Raw genomic sequence first — 15,515 nt, 5'->3', positions numbered from 1 at the left:
TTTTGACTCTGGGCTCAGGTACAAATTACAGCGTCTGACATGATCAAATGGCATTGAAGTCCATCAGGCAGACTTCATGTAAATATCTTCCAGCTCTGAACGTCAGAACTTTTACTTTTTAACACCATGAACATAGTAGGTTAATTGAAAACATTAATTTAGAGCCCAATCCTGATCTCAGCACACTGGCTTACCACCAGCACACACCTTCACAGACATGCCATAAAGCATGTTTGCAAGGGTTAGTGCCAGCCAAACACTGGAGCTAGCCCAGACTGCCTGGCAGTTGCCAGGTGGATGCCCAGACTGCCTGGCAGCAGAGAGGTGAGTGGGGTTGTGGGGAGAGGCAGGGAGAACCGGAGCAGGGGGAAGTGGCCAGAAGATGGGGAGGAAGCGTGGCAGAAGGAGGGAGCAGTGCAGTAGGGGGGCAGGACCGGAGGAGCTCTGCTGCACCAGATCCAGAGCCCTGTTTTGGACCGCAAGATCCGATACGGCACTCTTCAATTCTGTGGTGGTCAAAAGCCACTGCAGAATCGAGTAGCCCCATTGTGGGAATACTTCCCTTACTCGGAGGAAGGGGACAAAAGTCTCCTTCTCCCGAGGAGGTGGTGGCTGTTTCCCAGGGCACGTTGGATTTGGCCACCGCCATTTTGGCGACATGACAGCCGGGCAGTTCAGGATTGGGCAGTCCATCAAAATCCTCTATCACAACTGGAGGGATTAAAACCACTCCAAATCTCCTCACATTGTGTTACTGATTCCAGGGGTGACAATGATGATGGTTGTATTGATTGCAGTACAACTTCTAATGATTTTTTTTGTTACAAGGCTGTTTTGGCTTTCTAAAAATAGCAACAGCTGGAGAGGGCATATCGAAAAGCAATGGCTGATACCGGTAAGCAAGGAAATGGATTTTAGGATTGGCTGGTGTTTCTGTCATTGCTCTGTTGCGTGACCCGTTTGCTGACATCACCCACGGCTGCTTTACTAAATGCAGAGGGTTGTCCTAAAGAGGGTTCCCTGGTACATTGTCCATGTAATGGTATCTTTTGTCCCAGTGGCAACTGAGTGCCAATTAAGTGAGGAATGCCTACATGGTTTTACTATTCATGTGCAGCACCAGCATATAAGAGAAACCAGCTGTACAGCTGTCCCTGTGGCAGCACATGAAGGACATCACAGAAGCAGCCACTGCAGCAAGGATTCCATGTTCATGGCAAATTGCTAGAGATTATTTGCTCGTGTGAGGTCAGGCCATCACCGTCCCATTATACCTGCACTAAGACCAGAGCCTGAGAAAGCTAGAAACAGCAATTTTGCAAAAAGTTTGCTTTGCAAAAGCAAAGCTGGAGCAGCAATGGTCTGTGGCTTTCTGTGGCTCTCCAAATCACGCTGGACTTGGAGAGCCACATGCAGTGACACGCAGAGCCACTCCTACGGATCACCCTGTGGCTGCCAGTGGTGATAACATGGTTGGGTGCAACAGAGTCAACAGAAGCCAGAAGGTTCTGACCCAGCTAGCTGATTGGCAGGGGGTGAGGCTGTGGAGAGTGCAAGGACATGAAAGGGCAGAGGAGAGGGTGGGGAGGAGGGACCTGGAAGGGAGACAAAGATTGGAGGCAACCAGAGTGGCTGGCAGGAAGTGTGGTCCAGTGGTTGTGCGGTCACACTGCCTGAAGAATTAAGCAGGAACAACTAGGTCATGACCTTTGGAGGGGAGAGTCAAAGCCAAGCTAACAAAGTGCTGTGACCCATAGTGAGAAGATGGAGATGCTGATGAACCACTGCGGTGTGAGACTTGGAAAGTGTGGAGAGGTCAGCTAGCAAGAATGGATGAGAGTTAAGGACCTGCCTGGGCTTGATTTACAGTTACAGAAGCTTGATGGCATGCAGCCAGAAGAGTTAACCACACCTTTAAGGGAAACATCTGATGAGTTGAGGGTTCTGTGAGTCATACTGCAAAAACCCCATTGAAAAAGGGTGGTTTAGGATTCGCCTGCCTGTGTAAACCACCTTGAATGCTGTGCAAAAACAAAGGCAGTATATAAGTACTTAAAATACATAAAGACAAAGGGGAAGGAAGAGAAGGAGGGTGAGAGATTGGGGAGGAAGGTACCAGATGTGGGAACAAGAGCTGAAGAAGCATGAAGGGAAGAGGAAAGAAGGGAAGAGCCAGAGAAGAAGATGGGAGTCAGAGAGAGGGGGTAGAGAGGGCTCAGGGGAAGGCAGGAGAACTGAGAGGAACTACTATGGAGGAGAAAAGTACCCCATAGGGGTCACCCAAGGAGCAAGAGAGATAGCTCAATTGGACCACACAGAGATTCAGTCTGATAAGGGAGACCCCCCCCCCCCCCACAATGAGGATTAACTTGGTGTGGTGGTCAGGCAACAGGAGAGGTTGGAACCCTCTGAACTATGAATGTGTATGGGCTTCTGCTTTTGTGTTCACTGATGACAATAAACAAGTACAGCATACCAGCAGGAGTTGAGTAGTCACCATTTATTTGGGGGGGTACCTTCTCAAGAATGTCTAACTCCTCTCCCACGGACATGCTCCCCCCCCCCCCGGATGAGATGGTTGGGACAGAGCAGTTATATTTTCCTTATTATAAGTGCTTGAAGTTTGGCATTGTTCTAGCAGAAGGGCTGTTTGAATTTGCCCTGTTTTATAGGCCTACTAGGTGCAGTGGTTCAGTTAAGCCGTATTTAAAGGACCGAGCTATATAAAGGCACAATCCTAACCAGGTCTACTCAGGTAAATCCTATTTTGTTCAATGGGGCTTACTCTCAGGAAAGTGTGGTTAGGATTGCAGCCCAATCCTATCCACACTTTCTTGGTAACCCCATTGACTCTAATGGGACACTTCTGAGTAGACATGCATAGGAGTGGGTTGTTAGTCATGTAACATACAAAACAAATGCATTTTGTATTATATCAATTTACCTGTATATATTTTAATGATTGGTAGACATATGAATGCAGGTAAGGGTTAAAAATTACTATGAAAAAACTTTTAAAATAATACATTTTTTAAAAAAATAATGAGTGCTCAACGCTTTAATATATACAATAATAAAGTGTGAATTAGATTCTAATTCTCTTGAGAGTATCAGGAAACAAATCTCATTACATTAGAGTGGAAGGAATTGCACCAGCCTCAACCACACTTTTCCTGTTGGGACAATGCAGATGAACTGAACACATTCAACGAAGCCTTCTTAACGCCAGCACAGAATGTCCACTACAACTAGGCTCTGACCAATCTCTTACTCCTAAAGTAAAAGGAAAATGTATCCAAATCTGTTTACAAGTGGGGATGGTCTATGATCCCCATTAATATATGCTCAATTTTCTTTTCTCCCCCCCCCCCCAAAGCAGTTTCAGGCAGTGTTTTTATGCAAGTCAAACTTCGTATCTCAAAAAGTCCATATAATATGGGAGAAAACCATTCATCGCTTTTACTTCTGGGGGAACCAGGAAAAAGCTAGTAGGTTTCCATATTTCATTTCATGGACTTGGATGCCCCAGTAGTGCCCCTTCTTGTGTTTCCAGTGCCACTTCAAGGCATTCCAAGCTTTTTTCCTGAACCAATGGCTCTCGGTTTGACTTACACATTACGTCTTGCTATTTTGTTGTATTTGACTGCTTTGTAATAATGATCCATTTATTGTAATCCTCTCTGAACACTGGAAAAGTGGATTTAAAATAAGTTTTAAATAACCAACCATTTATTGAGCTTCTCTCTGGCATCTGTAAGTTATCGATCATATAGGGAGTCCTACTGCATCCTATCAAAGCCTTGTCTAGTCCAGTATCCTGTTTCCCACAGTGCCTCTGGGGAACCCATAAGCAAGAGATGAAGGCAAAACCGCTTGCTTACCAATGCTCCCCACTGAGTGGTATTCAGAGGTACAGGGCCTCTGGAGGTAGCATGTATATGGTAGTTAGTGACAAATTTATCTTTCATTTATTTGTCCAATCTCCTTTTAAAACAATCAAAGCTAGTGACCATCCATACATGTAGAGGCAATGAATTCCACCAAAGAACTGTGGTTCTCAAACTGGTGGGTCGCGACCCATCAGTTTGTGTAACACTTCCCCCATCCCTTTAAGGGGCGGGGGAAGGAGGGAGGCAGCAATGTGATCCTCAGGATCATGTCACAAAGGGGGGGAGGGGGGTGCTTTGTTGTACTTACTTTTAACTAAGTAGGACTGCTGGAGGCTGCAGGAGGTGTGGGGAGCCCTGCGCAATTCTTCACAGGGTTCCCCAAGGCTTGGAATGTTCAGAAAAAGTGGGTGCAAAGCACCCCCTGCAAAACAGAAGTGCTCTGTGCCAGCTTTTACTGAATGTTACAAGCCTTGGGGAGGGTTTCACAGGGCTCTGCAGGGCTTCCCACACCTCCAGCAGACCTACCTAGTTAAAAGTAAGTACAAAGCAACCCTGTTGCCCCTCTTAGCGACACAATCCTGGGGATTGCGTCGCTGCCCTAGCCCCTCCCCTGCAAACACTTACTGAAGGAGTAAAGCTCCCTCAGTTTAGAAAAGCTGTTGTAAAATGTTGGTCTAGTCTTGGGAAAGACCTTTTTATAAGGAATAGAATTAGCTCAGGGAAAATCTTTTCCATTCCGTATCCCTGCCCACGCAACCACTAAGAACTTCTGCTCTCAGAGGTGCTTGGATACTACAGACTGGAGATTAATCTTGTCTACACTTTCTTTTTTCTTCCCTTTAATACTTCTGTTCCTGAATGTAAAAATATGCCCATGTGGCCCAGAAACCCTAGACAGAATGTTAGCCAGCACTAAGCCAGCAGGTGACAGGCTTTCACTGACAGCAAAACATAAGCAAAGGTTAACAGCAGATTGCGCTCAAACCAAATGCTTCCTTGCGGCACATAACTAACAGCCTCACCCACCCTAACTCCCCATGGGATGAGGCAGCATCCTGCAGGAGAGTTTTGGCCTCTGGAGACCTCTTTGGGTTTCCCTGTCAGCCCACAACGCCTATCTGGACCTGTGGCAGTGATATCGCTGGTGCAAGTCTGTATGGATCTGGAAAATCGAGGTCAGGAAGGGGGTTAGATTTCAGTGTGTGCTGCCTCCTCCCCAGTCCCAATCTGCCGTCCTCCCCACCATTGTTGCCACCCCATTCTGCCCACCTCTGCCTCCCTCCCAAACCCCCTACATGGACTTGGCAAGCATCTGGAGTTCGCTAGTGCACAAAACTGACTGCTCACCACTTGCAGTGGTGGCCAGGCCACACGCTCTGACACGCTGCCTTTTGCAACAGCTGGAAAGCACCTAGCACCACTGAAACACTTGTTCTGGTGGCACTAGGTGCCTTTAGGGTTGTGCCTTAAAACTAGTAGGCATTTGTAATATTTGCTGCACCGTCCTTCGGTGCCGAACGAAGCTGCAGGAGACTGACATGTGGAACAAGAAAATTTACTTAGCACTGTATAGCTTTTATCGTAGCTGGTTTCAGAATGGTTGCTGCTTAGGTTTCATTTCTCTGCAGACGTTCCCCAGAACTTGTTTAACTCTCCCATTCATGGAACGCTTTGGCTCCTATAATCAACATTATAGCAGACTGGACATAACCAGCTGCTAAGATTTGCATAACTGAAGATTCATTGAGACAAATTCAAAATACAAGCTAAAATTCACCTGGGACAAGAAAGCAGAGTACACACTATGCCATAATTTTACATTATCTGGAACAGCAAATATTATAAGTGCCTTCTAGTTATTCAATTTATACCCAACCTGTGTGTGCTTATATTTCCCACTCACATAAACCTGTTCCAACAGACTTGCTGTCAGTTAAAGTTTTGCCTAAAGTTTTTGGGTCAAGCATGTATCAGATTTGCTGAGCATTTGGAAAAAGAAGCCTCTGAAGACTGAACATTTTTTCCATGAAAAAGAGGTGTGTGGCGAAGGAGAGAGACAACCCGGTGCCAGCAAATATTGCAGCAGCAAATATTTTGAGATTGCTTGTTTTAAGAGTCACACAGTGTTACAGAAATTATGTTGTTCCATGCTTCCGTTTCCTGTGGTACCATTTTTATGAAGTTTGCAGCAACAAATATTACACACCAAAGCCCTGTCATTCCAAATAAAAGAGCTAAGTCCGTTTTCAGTCAGGCATTCCCACCGGACTTCCCAAGCCTAAGCAAAACTCCCAAGTCAGGGAATTGCTTGTCACCTTTCAGAGCATTGCAATAACATTTAACATTATACTGTAGTACAACACTACAGTGGGAATGCTCATTGGTGCTGTTAGAGAGAGTTTATAAGGGGGAGAAGTTATGTTATCACTGAGATATTTCATTGCACTCTAAAGAAAGTTACCAACACTTTCGACCTGTATTCAAGATTACATGACCAATGGATAGAAAACTGTATCTAGACTGAGCTTTCTGACCAGGTTTTAAATCAGCCATGGAGTCAGAGGACAGCCTTGGCTGATTTTACAATAAAATCAAAGTCAAACAAGGAAGTTAAAACAAGGTTGACTTCCACCTAGCTCATAGGGCTACTTTGAGAAAAAGAAAGGCAAACAATGGGAAACATTGTATATAGAAATACTGTATAGACCAGGGCATCAAACCAGCTTCATGTACTGGGCCGAATAGCATTCATGGCACCTGCCAAGGGTGGGAAGTGACGTCATTAAGTAGAAAGCAACATCGTTAAGCAGATGACGGCAAGAATAAGCACTTTGTTCTCACATAGAAACTCATTAGCTGAAGATGACAGAAATGTACAAATCTTGTTTGTGATACGAGAGGGCCCAATTATTACTCTGGGAGAGCCCAATTATAGGGGGACTGGATAATTGCTTCTGAGGGCTGTATCTGGCCCGTGGACCTTATCTTTGACACCCCTAGTATAGACTGTGAAAGAAAAATTCCCTCAACCAATGTATAAAAGGGTGAAATTAATTATAATGTGTTTTTAACACAAGGAAACTTTCTGCAAGACATACCACTGACTTAAGCAAAGTCAACGTTCTCTGCTGTGTATGGAGTCGAGCTCCTTTTAAACTGGAATGCAATAAAATTAGCTTTTCTGCAAGTGATAAAATGGAATCGAAACACTTCATACAAACGTCAGGCACCTTGCTGAGCTCGGAAACGCACCTGGGAGCTTGTGGAGCTCCTGAAGCTATAATGAGTTCAAAAGGCTGCAGACTTCATTTCCAAGATGTCAGTAAGTGAGAGTGGTTTCGTTTCAGCTCTCCAAAGCATTCGGCTTTCCAGGCAAACTGGGCTTCCCCCTCACCAATATATTTATGCCATATTACGCTGATTCTAGTTTGCTGTGTTCTAGTTAGCATGGAATAATGTTAGCCCTTAAAGGAGCTCCAGTCGAAATATTCAAAATGCTTCAAGTCAAGCTATTGCAGTTAACATTTAATTGTAACTAGCATACTCCATCAACAGAATTTTGGTTCTATTGCAAAAAGGGCAGGAACGTTTGTGACATGGTTTAGTGGAAAATTCCTCAGTTGTACCATTTGTTTTACAGAGATATCAGTCCATTTATTGATGGTGGATTGCACTAGGCATGCCAGACATCATTTTTTTTTCTAAGCCTGCAGCTGCCTCTTCAGTAGCACACTGATTGAAGATGTTGCCAGCAGCAGGTACTCCAAAGTTCCCCCCCCCCCAAATTATAATTATCACATTTATATTCCACCCTTTCTCCACAGTCGATCCAGCCATGAGACTGACTGAGGTGGGAGTACATCTTATGGGGCCTCTGCTCATCCTCTAGTTCCTATCCCTCCTCCCCCCTGTGCTCTGTGGATTAGAAAAACAGGAAGGGAACAAATGGAATGTGGAGGAGAGTCTCTGATGCTTTGGTGTACACCATTCTCTTCTGCTCCATTCTTCTACTCCTTTTCAAATCCACAGAGTGCAAGAGGAGGAGAAGGGGCAGTGATGCTAAGAGATCTTGGGGTGGCTTTCAGAGTGGAAGAACTCTCCAGTTTTTTCTCTGCACCAACATGGTGTAGACACTGAGAGGTGGTGAAGGCTAAAGCCTCACAATGACTAAGCAGAGAGATTAATAAGAATAGAGAAAAGATGCCTGCCTCTCTCTATATATACCTGAACGTAGCATCTCTATAACCGAAGATCACAGCAGAAGGTATCTCTCCCACCCCTTCTCATCCACCAATGAAGACCCTTCTTGGTTTGCTGTGTGTTGCCCAATCCCATGGGCCATTAGCGCTGGCACTGAGCTCCAGCGCCAGAGCTAGGTGTTGTAAATGTGCTATAAAACATGTTTACAGCAAGTATACCAGTTTGCGCTGGACCCAGTGCCAGACGGAGAACACTGTGTGGCTTCCAGAGGTAAGAAAGACCTCCAGGCAGCAGTGTGGCCTTTTGGAGTGGGGAGAGGTATTCCAGGGTGAGAAGCCCCATGGGGCCTTTGGCTTTCTGCAGGAAAAGAGGACAAATGTCCCCTTCCACCAAGGAGACCTCCAGCAGCTTCCCCATGCCCATGGGATACAGCAGTCGCCATTTTGGCGCCACTTTTTCTCTGAGTGCCAGGAAGCGTAGGCTTGGACTGTTACTCTGCAACCGCTAGCCCTGACGTGATACAGAAACAAAGAGTTCAAGATAAACCACATGAAACGGAGATAGGAATCCATGTACTTAACAGTCATATGTATGAATTGACATGCACTACAAACAAGAGGCATTCTCTCCTCCCATTCAAAGAGTAAATTTGTTGAATCTTGGTGGGGGGTGGGGCAGTTGAAAAAATGGCCACTCTTGCAGTTCACACAATTTTAACAAGGCACCCCAAAATCTCCCCAAAAGGCAAAATAAACACAGTGATTGAGTTGGGGCAGGACTGAAGAGAGCAGTGCAGCTTGCATCAGTGGGGGGAGCGGCAGATTTGGGTTGCTTTTATCCGGAGCCTGCTGCTATTCCCTCCCGGTCTGCAGCTCATGGAGCCATATTGTTCTGGTTCCAGCTTGCGAAAAGTGAGCAGGAAGTCGATCATCTGTTCCCTTACGGTGCTTTTTTCTCATGTAATTGATTCTTTTCCAAAAACAGGAAGTGTAGGACTTCCTGTTTTATTTGAAGAGGAGACCATACAGGAAGGAACGAGGTAAGGATCCACTCACCTTGCTCCTTTCTTGGGTGATCCCTTAAATAAAATAGGAAGTCCCGCATTTCCCGTTTCTGAAAACAAACAAAAGCAAATAAACAAATGGTGTGAGGAAGGAGATTTTGTTAGCGGGCTGCATACAATCTTGAGTGTGCACTGCAACTGAGGTGACAGTGACTATGTGCACATCATCAGCAGAGACAGGGATAAATGGCACACTTCTGAGAAGCCCCTCACTCAGTCCATTTCCGTTTGACAGCAATTACCTGACCAAGGCTTCTATTATGCAATGCTAGAATTATAAGGAGGCAGCCCTGTTATCGTTCGGGATGCCCCCCTCAGCAACTGGTCTTGAAAACTACAAGGGGGCTATGCTTTGGATAAAACTGAGGTGAATCAGTGGGTCTTTTGCAGTTTTCAAGGCCCCAACCTCCTGCTCCACACACACACACACACACACACACACACACACACAGTGCTAGCACAGACTGGGTGAAAATGCAAAGTTCTGAGAAGATGCACAAACTGCTGCACCTGAATAAAATCTTAACACTCATAATCTCAGTGTTTCCAGCAAAAACACATGGAAGAGATTAAAGACTTATTTTTTCAGGCGATTTGAAATCAAGTGCATACATTGGTTTAAAAAATTCAGTGTGCATCAAATGTAAGGCAGAGCTACTGAAGTTTAACAGCTTTCTCCATATTAAATCACACAAAAAGTAGAGCTAGGAAGCAGTGCGATATGAGTTATGCATTTAGAGATTAATTAGAACACATTTGCTGTCTGAACAATGTGCACAGGTAGACAAGAAGCAATAAGCCCTTTCATTACTGACCTCTTCTATGTTTCAGACTGAATAACTGTTTTTTTTAAAATCAGGAATGCAAATAATTGTACTGTGTTATGCTAAGCAATGTCTCCAAGACTGTATCTATCAGTTATCTTGCATGTCCCAAGGAATCCAAAGTGTAATTATGGCCCAACCTATATGTGTGCTCTGCAAACCTATCCTAATGCTGCACCAAGAAAAGTAAATGCCATACCAAGAATAGATTATATACAAATCACATCATTCAATTCGCATGCTATGCAAAGGAAGGAGCTAAGACACGGGGCAGAGGGAATACACAGAGCAGTTCACAGAAGTCTTCCATCACAGCAAGTCATGTGCATACTTATTAATGCGCCCATGAAATGCAGCAGGTCTCTGTCCCCAGAAGGTGAGGGATATTGTAGGAAGTGCTTGGCTAGAAGATGCTGAATGGGAAACTCTCTCTGGGCCTCCTACATGGCCTTCCAGACATGAATACTAAAACAGGGAAAGGAGGTCATTCCAGTGATCACTGAGAGCACAAAAATGAATTCCTCTCAGTGGGTTATGTGCACTTGAATTTTCTTTTTGAATCAAGCTACAAGAAGGGTTGGTTCTCCATGTCATTCAATGACATGATCCATTCTGGAGTCATAAGCCACCCAGGACCTCATGGTAGGACATGCATTGAATAGTCCTTTGGACTCTGGTGCTTTATACATACTTTCGATATGGGAATATTTTCAGCCAGTTCAGACATAAAGCTAAAGTTTCCATTCAAACCAGAATTCAAATAAATTCGAACTGTAAGAACTAGCGATACTGGCATATAATCCATCTGTATGAAACTGTTGGGAGAGGTCATGCAGGAGTTTGGGCTGAAGAGTCATCAGTACACAGATCACACTCCTCTTGTTTCAGCAGTTTAAGCCTAGGGATGCAGTAGAAACACTGAACCAGTGCTTGAAGGCTGCTTTGGGGTGGATGAGGGCAAAAACACCGAAGCTGAATCCAGAAAAGACAGAATTGTTTCTGGTGGGGAATACCAGTGCTCTGGGTGGAGAAATATGCCCCGTTTTAGATGGGATTGCCTATGTCCTCTTTCCCTCTGAGCATGCTCTCATTTGTCCTCTCACCACCAACCTGATCAGATATGCAGTCCAGGGGCTCTGATGCCCATGCCATCTTAAGCATACCTCATGCAGAGCAAGGCAGTTCCAGGGCCTTGTCATCACTAAGTGTTAGCTGAACCTCTAGTCCTAATCCGACGCTATAAATACGCATCTGGTGAATTGTGAGTAAACTTTTTCTTCTTTTTGAAATTTTACCAAGCCTCCATCTCATGTGTGAACTTTATTAATAGCAGTCAGCCTAAGTGAGGGAGATGTCCCTGAAGTAATAACCCAATGGGAGGGCTCCCGCTACTAAGTCTGCTTTCCCCCATCACCAATAAGAAATTTCCAATAGAGGGTAAACTCCATCCTGCAAGGAAATTTCACATCCCACAGACCTCCTTGAGGTAAGGAAACATTTGTTTCCTTGCCCCAGGGAAAGCCTCTGCTGCCCTGATGGGTCTACCCAGATATAAGCCTGTCCAGCTACTTTGTTAATGCAAGTTCAAGTGGACCTGGCTAGGTAGATTGAGACTGGAAAGAGAGATAGAATATTGGTGGTGGCACTGCCACTGAAACCACCCCCTTCCAAGCCTCAGTCTGTCCCCCTCCCTACACCTGTCTCCTCGCTGTTCCTCCCCCTGCCCACCCTATTCTGCCTACCCCATGCTGACTTATCAGTACTCATTGGCAGGTCACTGGCATGTGGCCTGGTTGCTTGCTACTTGCAGAGGCAACTGGGCCACACTGTATGGCAGTGGCTCTCACTCTCTGGGAGAGTTTGAGATCCTGTAAGTCCTTGCATGGCCGGGAGGAAGGTAGCGATGCAATGCTCAGCATCGCACTGCTGTGGAGGGGCTCAGGGATGCGCTTCCACTCACCCCCCCCGCCTACAGCAGCCTCCCGGGGTCGAAGGAGTCCGGCACCAGCCTCAGCAAGGCTCTCCACGCAGCACAGACCCCTGCAGAACACAATTGCAATCATGACCAATTCTGATTTTGCTATTGAGAAACCGGAAGCGGTAGCAATCGTGTTCTGCAAGGGTCTGCGCTGCGTGGAGAGCCTTGCTGAGGCTGGTGCCGGGCTTCTCCAACACCCAAGAGGCTGCTGAAGGGAGGGGTGTGTGGAAGTGCGCCCCTGTGCCCTGATCAGAGGCGTGATCCAGGGGATTGCATCTCTGACTTCCCCCACCCCTGTCCCTTAAGGGGTCAGGGTCCAGGGCTCTCAGGCTGGGGCATTGCGATGCCCTAGTTTGAGAACCACTGCTGCATGGCATGCTGTGTTTTGTGACAACCATAAAGTGAGCTGTGCCACCGGCATGTGGGGTCATGCAATGCAGTGGGCCACTAAGATTGGGCCCTCAACTACTGTTACCCATGCACTGATCACATCCAGATCACAATGCACTCTGTGTGCATGAGGGCAAGCAGTTGGATCATATATCACCAGTTTTACACCACCTACACTAGCTTCCTATTTGTTTTCTTGGCTAGTTAAAGGTATTGCTCTTGGCCTTTAAGCCCCAAACAATCTGGGACCATGTTAACTGGAGGACCACCTGCTTCCACATCAGTCTGCCTTGTCTTTGAGATCTGCTACTGAGGCCCTGATCTCTGGCTTTCCACTGAGAGAGATCTGCCTGGCAGGTACCAGGGGCAGGGCCTTTTTGGTAGTCCTCCATCCAAATGCCCCCTTGCTTAATGAGATCCGAAAGGCCCCCTTGCTCATGATTTTCAAAAAGAAAGGAAAAGCCTTTTTATTTGGTATTGTCTTCTGAATGCTACAGTGTAAATGTTGTAATGTCTTTCATTGTCCCTGCTTAAAATATTTTTTTTTGCTTTGAATGTAATTTGTATTGTATTTTAATTGATTTGATGTTTTTTAGAAACACAGCATAAAAATATCATAAACAAATAAAATCCAGCCCACTATCTCTTCATTGAAAGAGATACAGATAACCACATTAATGATCTCAGATGACAGTCACATAGGACAGCAGCATACATTTTGCCCACAAGAGGGAGCACATCCTTCCTAACATCCTTCCTCTGCCCTCCTTCCTAGCATGATTTTTTCCCTCCTGTTTAGAAGCATTGATGGAAACGAGGGAAAATAAAACATTCAGGACTTCGCAGTCTGTCAGTTGACACCAACATTTATGTTACCGATCTCTAAATAGCTTTAAAATGAGAGTGTTCCATCTCCAGTGGAAGAAAACAGAACACATGTTAATTCATTACGTTTAATTTTCAGGGAACAATATTGGCATTAGTGAAGTGCTGATTCTTCAACAGAGTTTGCGAAGCCAATTAGTTACTACAAATTGAGGGAGGCAAAAAGGTGAAGGTGGAAGTTCTGTATAGTAAAGAATTATGCTAATGGGAGCTTTCCTTCTGCAACATGTACTGGTTTGTGGAAGGGGGTGGGATGCAATTTTTATTGGGATTACAACACTAGGAGAAAGGATTTAAACCCCTTCCCCATGCACCATGGCCCTCATCCTATGTGGGCCCCCTCCCAACCAGTTTAAATTTGAAAACAGTAGCATCAAAGTATGTATTTAACATAGCATGTAGCTTAGCCCAAAGGCATGGTGATACCAGCAGGCTGTAAGATGCAGTCTGTCTCCTGCTGTGTTTTGCCCTTGCCCTTGGTTAGCAAACTGGCACTGTCCATTGGTCCCTAAGGAACACTGTGCAAAGACAGGTCAATCCTAACTTGAATAAAGTTGTAAGGTAGAAGTTGTTATCTCTCTCTTGTATATGGTTCTGGATTCACTTAAAGGGTTTAAGTAGTACAATCTCAGGCTCTTGAAATGTGCCTCCAAACCAAGTCATATGTCCAGAGAGAGAGAGAGAGAGAGAGAGAGAGAGAGAGAGAGAGAGAGAGAGAGAGGCAAGCTGCAGTTTCCAAAGTGTCTTAAAATGATAACTGCATTTGCATGGGGCTCGTCTCCTAGGAAAAAAAGGCAAGTCACAATCACAAGTGCTGCATCATAATGATTTCTTAGCAGATGAAGCAAGCCTTCCTTGCCTCATCAGGGATTCTAACATGAAAACCCATATTAGTCATATCCTTTATCAAAGCATCAAAACTAATGCATGCCATCTTTTTTAATACCATATTTTTTAAACCATCCACTACTATGAGCTGTCCAGAGGCCTCCAGGTAGCCACTGTCGTTTGACCCAGTAATGCAATTCTTGTGTTTTCTATCTAACACATCTGCCAACTATCCATTGCGAGATGGCTCTGGATTCAGTAGTAAAGGAAAACCATGGCTTCTGTGACAAGAACAAGCCAGGCTGTGTGCTCAGCTTCCCCTATTCTGCATGTGAGAGGAGAGGGAGAAAAAATTTTGCATTTGTATTAAGAACACACACAAGTTTCCAGTGGTGGCTGCTGGCCCAATGCCACTGCACACAAGCAAATATGTTCACAAGCAAATATGAAGGTAAGCTGGGAACAGCCCTCCCCTGTTTTTGTCCCCTGTTCTTGTAAAAATGCGTTTACTTTTGTTATGTCATCAATTTTCCTGGGACTTTCAGTAACTTCCCCTCCAAAGCACCACCCAGTCCACCCAGCAAAACTGCAGCACAAGGAATCACAGAACATTAACATGTTCATCGCAGAACATCACATCTCAGAACATTGATAGCTCTCCATTTTTGTTTGATCTTCAGAACTATATTCCCTCCGAATATGGAGGTTCTAATTAACTATCATGAAAAAAAAATAAACATCTGGGTTATTTCCAGAGTCGCCCAAATGTTCGCTTATTTTAATTTTGAGGGCATAAGTTTTACAGGACAAACTATTTCCTGGAGGGGAAAAAACCTAATTATGAGATCTTCACATTTTTGAGTCCTTTTCACTGCTATCACTCCCCTGACTTCCTGCTGCAGCAGCAGCACTTCCCCCCATCGTTACTCTGACACCATCTTCCTGGGAAAAGTCATGTGAACCATCTCAGATGATCAAGAATCATGAACTGCACAGGACGATATCATATGCACAGGGTGATACCGAGTCCTCATTTTTGGCTATGTATTGACATCACAAAACAGTCCTCAGGAAGCATCACCCTTACTTTCATTGGGTGAAACCATTCTCTCCCTTTTGTCATAACATCTGAAAAATGAATGAAGTGGTACTTTTTGAGGCTGCTGAAAATTTACAGGCCAAGTGTCCCTGCTTTGGGCTCAATTTCAATCATTCCTCCTGCTTTTTTTTTACTGACTTAGCTGAAATAGTTACATCTACCAGACCTACTATGATATCTGACTTGCATACAAATCTAACAGAATCTAAATCAATATCTTTTGTATGCTTCCACCTTTATGATTAATCCACCATGAAATGGATTAATGACTGGGGAAGATGCCACATATATTGACAGGTAATTTCTGCAGTACAAAAGTGTGTGCTAAAAGAACATTGCTTGTTGCAAATGTGGGAAG

At 44.9% G+C, this 15,515-nt stretch overlaps 1 protein-coding gene across 2 annotated transcripts in view; it reads right to left on the bottom strand.

The window, feature by feature from the left end:
* GRM1 (glutamate metabotropic receptor 1) overlaps positions 1-15,515 on the bottom strand; it is a 250,976-nt gene that overhangs the window by 58,489 nt on the left and 176,972 nt on the right. The window lies entirely within an intron of this gene.

The sequence above is a fragment of the Tiliqua scincoides genome, chromosome 1 (genome assembly GCF_035046505.1).
Source record: "Tiliqua scincoides isolate rTilSci1 chromosome 1, rTilSci1.hap2, whole genome shotgun sequence".
NCBI classification, from domain to species: Eukaryota; Metazoa; Chordata; class Lepidosauria; order Squamata; family Scincidae; genus Tiliqua; species Tiliqua scincoides.
The sequence above is the reverse complement of the archived record's forward strand: the minus strand, read 5'-3'. Positions and strand labels throughout refer to the sequence as shown.